This window comes from Podarcis bocagei (genome assembly GCF_964188305.1).
Source record: "Podarcis bocagei genome assembly, chromosome: 2".
Taxonomy (NCBI): Eukaryota; Metazoa; Chordata; class Lepidosauria; order Squamata; family Lacertidae; genus Podarcis; species Podarcis bocagei.
In genome coordinates this window covers 87,412,266-87,424,663 of record NC_138126.1, presented here as the reverse complement: position 1 = coordinate 87,424,663, position 12,398 = coordinate 87,412,266, and the positions used below count along the sequence as shown (strand labels likewise).

Sequence of the window (12,398 nt, the reverse complement as noted above, 5' to 3'; positions counted from 1 at the left end):
AGGCCCAGCCACACACTCTGGATCTGGAAGGGAATCCCCACATCTTCAAAGAAAATGGAGACTCTCAAATTCTACCAGTTCACCAGTGAATCCCACGTCCAGTGCTTTTCTTTCTCCCCTGACCTTCCTGATAAAATGTGGGGAGGGGGAGGCAAGAAGGCTTCTGTGGGGAGTAAGGACTGGGAAAATGCTCTTGTACAAATAGAACTCTTCTCGCACTTCTCTGGGCCCAGTTCTGTGTACGTGGAACATCTGCTCAAGGACTTTTCTTTGGACTTAGGTGCAGTTTTAGAGGCTGATGGTTTATTAATATAGAATTATTTAGTAGAATTATCATAAGCCACCTGGTGAATGTATATGTAGTACAGTGCACAGATTCTGAAGATGATGGTGATGATGTGTTTGTGTGTGTGTGTGTGTGTGTGTGAGAGAGAGAGAGAGAGAGAGAGAGAGAGAGAGAGAGAGAGAGAGAATAACAACATTGATGACAAAAGGTGTGTTTTGGTATCAATAAAGAATAATATGACTGCATGAAAAGGTTAACAGGTTAGACAGACAAGACGGGCTACCTTGCTAAATATACTGAGCTTCCCTATTTATTTGTTTTGCTGTCAAGTTAAAAGTTTTTTATTTACAAAGAGCTTTTAACACTCTTGAGTTTCAGATTTAAAATGTGATTGCCAGCCACTGAATTTGGTGTTGTTTTCTGACCTTTTCTTTACTGTATGAAAATATATCCTTTATGAATTGTACATTGTTTTTAATAGATAAGCAACTTACCTCACATACAAAAAAGAGAGCAAAGAAAGAGCAAAAGAACCAAAGAAAGAAGCTTAATTTTTTAGACCTGAGAATAAAGCAGCCAAAGATCGTGATTAGAGTGCAGCAGAGCTAGACTGCAAGAGAGAGGGGGCAAGGTGGCGAGAGAGAATGTACTGTAAGAATAAAGAATGGGAAAGGGCAATCAATTATATTCTGACAGGAGCCAATCAAGGGTGATGGCTGAGCAGTTAGCCTGGTAAAACGGCTGTAAAAAGGACTACTAATTGCACAAACAGCTTATCCAAAAGTGACAAGCACAGAAGGTGGAACAGCTGATTGGACAATGCTAACAATGAATTAATCAGTCAAATGACTGATCAGAGATCAGTTCACTTGGACAGGGCCTGATAAAAGAGTCCAATGGCTGAGGTATGATCTCATATCAAAATAGCTCAAGCATGAGCATGGCTGAGCAGCCAGGTCAATTTGTCACGCCAGAAATAGGATTATTATTATTTTAAAAAATGTAACAGATCAGAAGCAACTCCTCATACAGAGAGCATACAGCCCTGGGCTGGGGAATCTTTTTTAAGAGGGCTGTATTCCCTTTTGGGTGACATTTGAAGGACTGTATGCCAATGATGGGAGAGGCAGATGAGCAGGACTACTGATGTGACTCAGCTTGTGTGTGTGTGTGTGTGTGTGTGTGTGCGCGCACACACACACTCCATCCGCCATCTGGGCAAACAAGAGGCATTGGAAGCATCCTCGCCAGGAAAAACCACTAACAGATGGGGCAGGCCAGGGTGGTGAGAGCTGACCTGGGGAGACTCCTGAGGTCTGGAGCACCATCAAATATGTGAGTCACTGTATGTGCACAGTTGATGGTCAGAAATCACGTAAGCATTGAGAGTAGGTTTTCTTTTAACTGGCCATAAAGACAAACAAACAACAGCAAATCTTTGTAAATGTGTTTATAGTAATTTGTCAAAGGAATAACAATTATGCAAAACACTGCAGGAGTAGAGGATAGAGGGAGAGGGAGAGAGAGGTTTTATTTGGCCGGCAGAATTTGCCACCTATTTTGTAATTAATGGTATCGTTTTCATGCAGCAGGAGCACAATTATGCTAGGAACAGGACAGTGAAGGCTTTCTCTTTTGAAACAAGAATTTCATTCCAATCCTATGCCTGCCTGCACATTCCTCCTTAAGTATGTATCTGATTGCAGCCTTTCTCATTTTGCCCTGCAACGAACGTTTGAGCTCCTGCCCAAAGGATAACAAGACACTCAGTTGGCTCAAATTCACAGATAACAAATAAGCAACTTATCTCACACAGGAAAAAAACAAAACAGAAGCTCATCAGGGCAAAAGAGCCAAAGAAACCAAAACCACTTCCCACTACAGATGCTAAGTCATGTTTCATGAGTAGCTCTGCATACCACAAAAGTTCTTTCTGTACATGCTGTGAAGACATTGTTGCAGATTGAATAGATCAGGGGTTGTCAACCTGGTCCCTACCGCCCACTAGTGGGCATTTCAGGATTCTAGGTGGGCGGTAGGGGGTTCTACGGCACAAGCTGAATCTTCCTTCCATCGATCACTGGTGGGCGGTAAGGAAATTTTACCATCAAGAAAGATGCATTAGTGGGCGGTAGGTATAAAAAGGTTGACTACCCCTGGAATAGATGCCACATCACAAGGCATTTCAGGACTGAGGTTTAAAATCCTAATTCCCACTTCTCTCCCAGCAACAACAACTACTACTGGCAGTTCATTCTTTAGCAAGCACTGGTGCCCAAAGCTTTTAGCCTGAGGCATCTCAATTCATAGTGACTAAGGATAGGGCCAGGCCTGGCTCATCCAGTTGAATAAAGCAGCAATATCCTTACATCTTAATTTGATGATAGACTTGGCAGCAGAAAGCCTTTTCGGCACCAGAGAGCGGTCATATTTTAGCAAAGAAGTATAAACCAGTGAGCGCCATGCAACGCTGTATCATTTGGCCTTATTGTTTCTGAAAGGAACATGGCAAGCAACCTGCTGAAGTCCATACAGGACAGTTTGAGACAGCACCATATGCATGGTGTCACTGTGGTCTAAACCATAGAGCCTAGGGCTTGCCGATCAGAAGGTTGGCGGTTCGAATCCCTGCGATGGGGTGAGCTCCCGTTGTTCGATCCCAGCTCTTGCCAACATAGCAGTTCAAAAGCATGTCAAAGTGCAAGTAGATAAATAGGTACCACTCCGGCAGGATGGTAAACGGTGTTTCCGTGCACTGCTCTGGTTCACCAGAAGCAGCTTAGTCATGCTGGCCACATGACCCAGAAAAACTGTCTGCGGACAAACGCCAGCTCCCTCGGCCACTAAAGCGAGAGTCGCCACAACCCCAGAGTCGTTTGCAACTGGACTTAACAGTCAAGGGCCCCTTTACCTTTTGATGTCCTTGTATATTCTTGGGCCAGTTTGAACAAAATAATGCAGCAGCTGTAGATGGTGACTGCTAGGCCTTGGTCCATAGCAACCTCTGTGTTTCCACCTCCATCATTCAGCTCAGACACTGAGGTCTAGGCCAGAGGGCCTTCTGGTGGTTCCTGCATGCGAGAAGTGAAGTTGCAGGGAATCAGGCAGAGGGTCTTCTTGGTAACGGCGCCCACTCTGTGGAACACCCTCTCATCAGATGCCAAACAGATAAACAACTATATAACTTTTAGAAGACATCTGAAGGCAGCTTTATTCAGGGAAGTTTTTAATGTTTGATGTTTTATTGTGTTTTTATATTTTGCTGGAAGCAGCCCAGAGTGGCTGGGGCAACCCAGTCATATGGGTGGCATATAAATAATAATAATAATAATAATAATAATAATAATAATAATAATAATAATAATAAATTTTATTTATATCCCGCCCTCCCCAGCCAAAGCCGGGCTCAGGGCGGCTAACAAAATCATGTTTATGATTATTACCATGCCAAACCAATTCACCCGTAGCCTCTTAAGTGCAGCATAATGTTGATGTAAGATGGAAGCATTTGTGCTGAAAAGTGTACCACCACCACACCCCAATTTTAATATTCTGCATGACTGTATTTAAATGATAAAAAGTCCCACCCTTAGCTAAAAAGCCATTGCTAAAATGTTGCATCTGTTTCGGTTTCTTCTTTGCTCTAGGTCAGGGGTAGGATCCTCAGTTCTGGCCTCACTATCTGGCCTTCAGGACTTTTCCCAGGCAGTGCTGCATCTCCAGACTGGACCCCTTCTTCTGAGACCCCACCCCTCACTGGTCCATGCTCTGCAGCCTCTTCAGGTGCCTTTGCCTTTCCTTGCGATAGCAACTCTTGCTTCCCTGGATGGAGAGAGATGTGTGTAGGAACCTTTATCATCCATTGCAATGCAGCCTATTATACAAGGGTTACTCCATCCACTTTTGCCTCTGGCCCTGTCCAGCACTTCCATGTGGCTCATGGAAGATTTCCCAAGAGGCAGTGCAGTTCTCAGGCTGAAAAGGGCATCCCACTCCTGCTGTAGGTTTCTCAAGCCAACATGCTGTATTGGGTTATACTTTCATGAGCACAATGACCCTCTCCTCCCATCCAGCACACTCACATGTACCCTCCACACATTGGGATGGGGGGAACATCATCCAGTCCAGTCCAGTGTGTGTCCCAAAGTGTTAAATCTCTGCTTTTGAAATGCTCACCATGGCAGTGAATCCGTCCTATCCGCATAATGTGTTGTGCTTGAGAGCCTTCCTAACTTCTTAGCAAGTTTACATTAGCTCTGCAAAAGGAAACTTTTGACAATGGGTATTAGTTTAATTCAAACTTATCTGACATAGCTGAAGTTTAATTTACTTAAACATAATGTTGGGCTCTCGCACCATTATTTCAGTGCTGGGAATCACAATTTATAGATGAGGCTGAATGAGCAGCACTCAGCTTCAGCTCAGGACGAACTTCTAGGATCCCTAGCAAACGGAAGTCTCTGGCAATTGAGTCAGCTCCCACAGATGTAGCACATCTCAAGAAATGGGAACTTCTCAGCTGGATGCTCATTTACACCCTATGATTAGAAAATGTACTTATCAGTTTCACTTTCATTGAAGCTCTAGCAAGAACAGGGTGATAGCAACATTAACAAAGTACGTTGCGTATTTTTAGTCACTTGTTCTCACACGGCACAAGAACACCCTTGAAAAGTAGCACCTACTTTGCCAGTCTTCTTGGGAATGTAACTGCAGTTGATTTCACATCGTGTCACATGCATGCATGTATTAGTTCCAGCAGTGGATATGTGAGGGATAGTGTTGCACACCACTAAAGACAATTATTCATTGCTTATCACCATGCACTTTCTTTGAAGGAGATTGGATGGCACATGTAGAAACTACCACGTTATGCTAGCACAACAATATGCCAAGAGATACAAGGCATAGCTCATCAACCATTTGGATCCTAGTCTGCTTCATTCAAGCCCAGCACTCCCCCCCCCCCATTCCACATTGGCATGCCCATCCACTAGGAGCTTGTGGTAGTTGTACAGCTATATTCTATGCAACAAATCACAATCAAAATGCATGTGCTAGCTGACTGGGAGGAGACAAATTTATTTCTGAAGCTGCAGTGGTATCTCCCTGTGGAGATGTGGAGCAGCACCTCCAGGCTTGTTCTTTCTGTGACTATGAAGTTTGTAAACAGCCACAGAAGAAGAAAATTAATGACAAGTGAGGCAGGGGAATAGTTTTGTGCTCCATATTTCCCCAATTCACCTCAGAGTACCAACTCAGTGATGGTTCTTTCTGTACATGCTCAAGTCTACTCACAATATCACCGAGTGTGAATAGATTCAGGTAGGTAGCCGTGTTGGTCTGACACAGTCAAAATAAATAAATAAAATTAAAAAATTGTCCAGTAGCACCTTAGTGAACAACTAAGTTTGTTCTGGGTATAAGCTTTCATGTGCATGCACACATCTTCAGATACACTGAAACAGAAGTTACCAGACCCTTCTATATAGTGGGTGGGTGGGGTGGGGTTTTTCTCAGAAGGGTAGTAGGAGATGGGTGATTGGCTCAATGGGTATGGTAAACCTGTTGACAACTGTTAACGACTGCAATTAGTCCTACAGGAAAAAGCAAGGGATAGTATGCAGATGACCAAAAATAGCTTTAGACAATCATCAACAGGTTTACCATACCCATTGAGTGTATCACCCATCTTCTACTACCCTGGACATTTTTAAAAAAAATTAATTTATTTCAACTGAGTGTGAATGAAATCCATCCAGATTGAGAGCAATACTTCCTGAACATACAGCTTCAAAGCAACCACTCACAAACTGTTGGAAGTGTATGCTTTTAGATGGTGCTGGTGGAGAAATGTTTGTGAAACACAGTAATTCTAGTTTAGCACTACTATTATCTCTCACTGGGTGATTATTATTTTTTAAAAAATGAATGGACAGGGCACAATCAATGAGGCTGAAATGAATACTTGATTTTTTTGAAGCACAACTAATCGTCAGAGGATTGCGTTCAGTGTGCCTGCACTGAATTTATATATCCTTTGGAAATATTATGCTTGTGAGCAATGAATTTGGAAGAAAAAATATTTCCATGAAACACTGTTTTCTTAATTCTTCAGATAGGAAATACATTTCATTTTATGTTTTGTCAAACATATGAGGTACGGTTCAATGCTGAACGCATCATTTCCATAATACGAGTGTTTGCAAGTCACTCATCTACATTGTTGTTTGATGAATACATGAAGAAGTGTTGCCTCTTAAGAAATCTAGTAAGCTTCATTATGTCTCTGAGCATTTGGGAACTGAGGCAGGAAAGTTCCCATTTTTAAAAAATTGTTCCCTTAACTCCCTTGAATAGACATTTTCTTGTAGCAAACCTTTCATTTTCTTCCTGGACATTCATCACTGCTTTTTGAAGTAGCGCTTTTTGAAGAACCTGCATCAATCTGCAAGTGATTATTATGATTTCCAGTGCACTTGCTTACAAATCTATCAATTTCTTCTGCACACTTTTCCTGGTCAGATAGCCATAGCCAGGGGAAAAAATAGCAGTCTCAGCTAATAACAAATAAGCAAAAAGCAAACTCAGCTTGAAACGAACAGCAGGATTATCAAACCTGCACACTCAAACATCCCAGCCAGGACGTGCCTGCAATACCCAACTCCTTGAAGCCTCTCTCTTTCCATGCACCACTTCACATCCTCGTGACAGTCCTATAATTGCTTTCCCCAAATATGGAGAATAGGGGCTCAAAACTTTGTACAAGTCATACAAGACTTATGAGATGATAGGGTTGTTCACTAACTGCATTTGGCAGCCTGATGGATTTCATGAAATAACGCGAGTACCAAGGTCACCATTTCAGCTTCCCTGGAGAAACAATGAGCACTGGGTTGGGAAACAGCACCTTCCATTCTCGGTGACATTGCCAAAACTTCTTAAATTTTATGTGGATTTATTTTGTAAAACAAAAATCTGTAGGACTGCTGCAATGTCCTGTTGTCAAGAAAATGCTCCAAATGGAGAATTTGGTTTTGTATTTTTCCTTCCATGGAACCCACCCAAGCTGAAATATGTCTACTTTCATGGGAGTGACATGCATGGAAGAAGCAGGACCTACTACTCGATAAATACTTTGGCTCATTCAGTACTATGCCAAGAGAATTCCTTGCAAGTGAGATTAGGCCTGCAAGATGCATTATCACAGGGAATTCCTATCAAGTGAGGAGTGAAACAAGGCTGTATTTGGGTGCCTTTTCTATTTAGTTTATATATTAATGATTTAATTCCTGTTAAGGCTTCCCCTTACCAGGGGACGTGGGTGGCGCTATGGATTAAACCACAGAGCCTAGGACTTGCTGATCAGAAGGTTGGTGGTTCGAATCCCCATGACGGGGTGAGCTCCCGTTGCTCGGTCCCTGCTCCTGCCAACCTAGCAGTTCAAAAGCACGTCAAAGTGCAAGTAGATAAATAGGTACTGCTCCGGCGGGAAGGTAAACGGCGTTTCCGTGCGCTGCTCTGGTTTGCCAGAAGCGGCTTAGTCATGCTGGCCACATGACCCGGAAGCTGTACGCCGGCTCCATCGGCAAATAAAGCAAGATGAGCGCCGCAACCCCAGAGTCAGCCACGACTGGACGTAATGGTCAGGGGTCCCTTTACCTTTACCTTTAAGGCTTCCCCTTCTTTCCCCCTTCCATTGGAAATCATGAGTTGTCCATATTGCTCAATGCCAATCACCAGGCTTTACTCTCATTTAATAAAATTGACCTTAAAAGAAAGCTAACCAGATTTGGGCAGCTGTGTAAAGAAGAACAGCCCACAGTAAACTATACAAAACATAAGTTTGTTATATTTGGCAAGAGGGCACTTAAGTTATGGTTGTTCATTAGATGGGCATCCCCTTGAACGTTAGTCCAAACTAACATTGCAAAACTTATTTTTCATGCCTCTGGCACTAGCTGCTATAGGCATCAATTGCAGGCTGGGAGGATGATTTTGATGATGACTTACATTTCTAGACCTTTGCACACTTTACAAAATAAATGAAATGAACAAATACAATGCAACCTATAAAACAATTTCAACACAAAGAACACAAATACAAGAAATGCAGATTAGATTAACAGGATGCACACTCAAAACCCAGCAAACAACAGTATATGATTGATTACCTCCACTTTCCACACATCCATTCACAACAGGGATTTCTGTCCTAGGTTCTTATCTTCAAACATCTCAGTGCTTCAGGGAATAAGCACATGTTCTGAAATGGCTGCACGCACAGCTCAAAATTGGTTACCTCCACCCATTTGAAAAGGGTTTCTTGAAGACTGCTTTGACTGTCAGAGGCCTCTCATTATGCTAGCCTACAATGTAGGGGTAAGGAGCGGAAGGCAGTTAAATATTTGTGTTTAGCATCAAGAAGATGACAGTGCTGTTTCATTACATTATTGTAGATTAGCTATATACACTTGGTACAGCTGTTACAAAGTTAATTAATAGCAAGAGGCACACTTTTTTCCCATACATTTCCCTGGATCCAGTGGAAATAACTGTCAAGGAAATGTTTAATCAGATTCGTGCTTTTCATGTGCTGCGGTTTACCATTTAAAAGAATTTCTAGGATACAGTGAATTAACAGACCACTCAAAGGTGACCTGAAATACGGCCATGTTGTATTCCTCCTTTCTTCCTGTGAAATTGTTTAGAGGTGGGTGCAAAAGAAACAAGAAGCATTTCTTCTTGCTTAAAGGCTTCTATCTGAATAGGAGGAGCTCTTCTGCCAAGAGATGCATTAAAACAACATCAGTCGGATCTGTTTAAAGGATGTGCAGAGGGCAGGCTTCCAGGCATCACATCAATGGCTACTTTGTTGTTTTGCCCACTGCAGTTTGCATTTTCATACATTATGTTTACCATTAAATTGGCAACATGGTATTGAGCAAAGATCAGGTTATGCATCTTATTGGAATGCACCCACTTCTGAATTCCCAGTTTTCCTGCAATGGAGTTTTAAGCTATGTTCTAAATAACTTAGGACGTGGGTGGCACTGTGGGTTAAACCACAGAGCCTAGGACTTGCCGATCAGAAGGTTGGCGGTTCGAATCCCTGTGATGGGGTGAGCTCCCATTGCTCAGTCCCTGCTCCTGCCAACCTAGCAGTTCAAAAACACGTCAAAGTGCAAGTAGATAAAGAGGTACCGCTCCGGTGGGAAGGTAAACGGTGTTTCCGTGCGCTGCTCCGGTTCGCCAGAAGCGGCTTAGTCATGCAGGCCACATGACCTGGAAGCTGTACGCCGGCTCCCTCAGCCAATAAAGCGAGATGAACGCTGCAACCCAGAGTCGGTCATGACTGGACCTAATGGTCAGGGGTCCCTTTACCTTTACCTAAATAACTTGTTTTGATATGTTCCAAGAACCTTGCATCTTGATGGGTTTTAAAGAGCCAGGGTTAAGCTGCTTGGTTTGGGCCTTTGCATGTTTAGCTGTTAGATTAATATTCCCCCCCCCCAATATTCTATTGCTACCAGGCTTGAGCCCTTTAGGAGAGGTAGATATTTATTGAATCATATCATAAACATTCTTTGCAAATAGGTGTAATGCCTTTCATAACTTTTGACCATAACAGCTGCCATGCTGGGGCAGAACCACCTTCCTGACACCAGCATTGCCAATCCAGTGCTCCCAGTGGGGCATCCATGCAACCACAACCTCATTGCCCTCCTGTCCTCCTCCCCAGCTCCATGCAAACAAGCTATGGCAATACTAATGCTGAGAGGGAGGCTCTGCAGCACCAGACTGGCCATTCTGAGTAACATATTGGAAGGGAAGTTTCTGATGCAAGACAGGGACTATGAGTAACATCTCAGTAGGAGTATTTCTAGGACTAAGCTGACACCCCCATGTTATTTTTGTTATTGGATGCTGTATGTTGTGATATAATCTTGTTAAATTTATAGAATCAAAATGTACATTTGTGTTTTGCTATGGACTATAAAGAAGGCTGATTGCCGAATTATTGATGCTTTTGAATTATGGTGCTGGAGGAGACCTTGAGAGTCCCATGGACTACAAGAAGATCAAACCTCTCCATTCTGAAGGAAATCAGCCCTGAGTGCTCACTGGAAGGACAGATCGTGAAGCTGAGGCTCCAATACTTTGGCCACCTCATGAGAAGAGAAGACTCCCTGGAAAAGACCCTGATGTTGGGAAAGATGGAGGGCACAAGGAGAAGGGGACGACAGAGGACGAGATGGTTGGATAGTGTTCTCGAAGCTACCAGCATGAGTTTGACTAAACTGCGGGAGGCAGTGGAAGACAGGAGTGCCTGGCATGCTCTGGTCGAAGAGTCGGACACGACTAAACAACTAAACAACACAAATGTTATGAAATTGTGTTATATATATATAATTATTTTCTTTTTTATAAAACATTTCAAACATTACATTAACAAACCAACAATATAGTCTTTGCTCTGCTGAGCGTAAGACTTCCCACCATCCCTTCATCTGGTTTTCTATTATCAAATAAACATACTCGCACTTTAAATTATAGTTTTCTGATCTTAATAAATTTGGCATCATCTCCTTTTCTCTGATCATGAAAAGTTCCTCAGTTTATCGTTGCAGGGTTTATTTCAATCCTGCTAGTGTCTTCACATTTTTGCAATAATTATTCATGTAACAAATAAATTTACTCCAGTCTCTTTGAAATTTTTGGTCGCCTTGGTTCCAGATTCTACCAGTCAGCTTGGCCGACTCCGCATACTCCATCATCTTAATCTGCCACTCCTTGATTGTTGGTAATATGTTATGAAAATGTTACTACGCTGTTGCTTTGCTACATTATGAAATTGTTACTGTGTTGTTATGAAATCGTTACTATGTTAGCACTTTGCTACAATTATGAAATTGTTGCTATGGTATTGCTTTGCTATGTTATGAAATTGTTGCTATGGTATTGCTTTGCTATGTTATGAAATTGTTACTATGTTATTATTTTGCTATGTTATTATGAAATTGGTTTTGTGGTGTTTCTCTGAAATGCATCCTTGTTTCTTTGCAGTAAGCTGCTTTGAGCATGAATTTGTGTGTGGAAAAGTGGCATACTAGTAAAATGAATGAATCATTGAATGCTGTGTTTTGACACTGAGATTGCTAAATGCTAAAGAAAATGAAAGTATCTGATAACTTGCAGCAGTATGGAAGTCTAGCTACCCAAGTATACATTACACTCAATGCATGCCATATAGTTGCTTTATTCTTTTTACTTCTATTAATCACAAAAGGGCATCCTCACCAAATCATGCTGAGGAGAGAATTATGTCTTCCAGCATGAATGGAACTAGCACTATCCTTCTGGTTGTGGCTAGAATATACTGTATGGAGGAATCTTTCTCATCATTGCCGTTGAAGCCACCAGAATTGTAACAGTAGCAGGAACCATACCTAACTTTCTCTGGAATATGCTCATTTACATTATTTTCAGTAGCTCTAACTAGAGCTTGTTTGTACAACAGTATGCTGCTTTCTCTGTTTTGGCATTTCAGGTGTTCAGCACAAAAATAAATATGCAGGAAGCAACATTTGAAGGTATAGGGGGGGGGGTAAGTCGATGCAATATGAAGCATTGCTTCTTTCCTATGTATAATGTGCCACCTATGCTGATCACCCAGCTATTTCCTTGGAGCCACAAACTGAATCAGACTAGAAACTCTGCTAATTTCCTTCCCTCTCATTCAAGAAAAATCACATTTGTGAATTCATAATTCATAGTCACACAGGATTTTCCCAATGGAAGAAACTGCTAACAGGAATCCTAAACTAGAATTAAAACTCAATGACTGGTGGATATGTGCTGATTCTAGGATCCAATCCATACCTAGGGGGACTAAGAGATGTAACTCAACAGTTAGAGCCTCCGCTTTACATGCAGAAGCTTCCAGGTTCAGTCCCTAAATTTAATCTTCATGTGAGGCTGGTTTCCTGGATCAGTTTTTGTCTGGAAAGCCCATGGGACATATATTAATTGCAACACTTTCCACTGGCTGAGATGAAAATTAATCTCAATGAGTTCATTGCCCTGATCCATGACCTTTGCAGAGAGTAGA

General features: G+C 42.1%; 3 long non-coding RNA genes across 3 annotated transcripts in view; 1 reads left to right on the top strand and 2 right to left on the bottom strand.

The window, feature by feature from the left end:
* Nucleotides 1-12,398, top strand: part of LOC308581963 — a 70,501-nt gene that overhangs the window by 51,526 nt on the left and 6,577 nt on the right. The gene's annotated exons all lie outside the window — the stretch shown is intronic.
* On the bottom strand, nucleotides 1,722-3,326 carry LOC308581964. Its single transcript, XR_014005415.1, has 2 exons — nucleotides 3,198-3,326; nucleotides 1,722-2,029 (listed from the first exon to the last, which is right to left on the bottom strand). It is a non-coding gene; the product is annotated as an uncharacterized lncRNA (long non-coding RNA).
* On the bottom strand, nucleotides 8,432-11,231 carry LOC308581974. Its single transcript, XR_014005425.1, has 2 exons — nucleotides 11,013-11,231; nucleotides 8,432-8,655 (listed from the first exon to the last, which is right to left on the bottom strand). It is a non-coding gene; the product is annotated as an uncharacterized lncRNA (long non-coding RNA).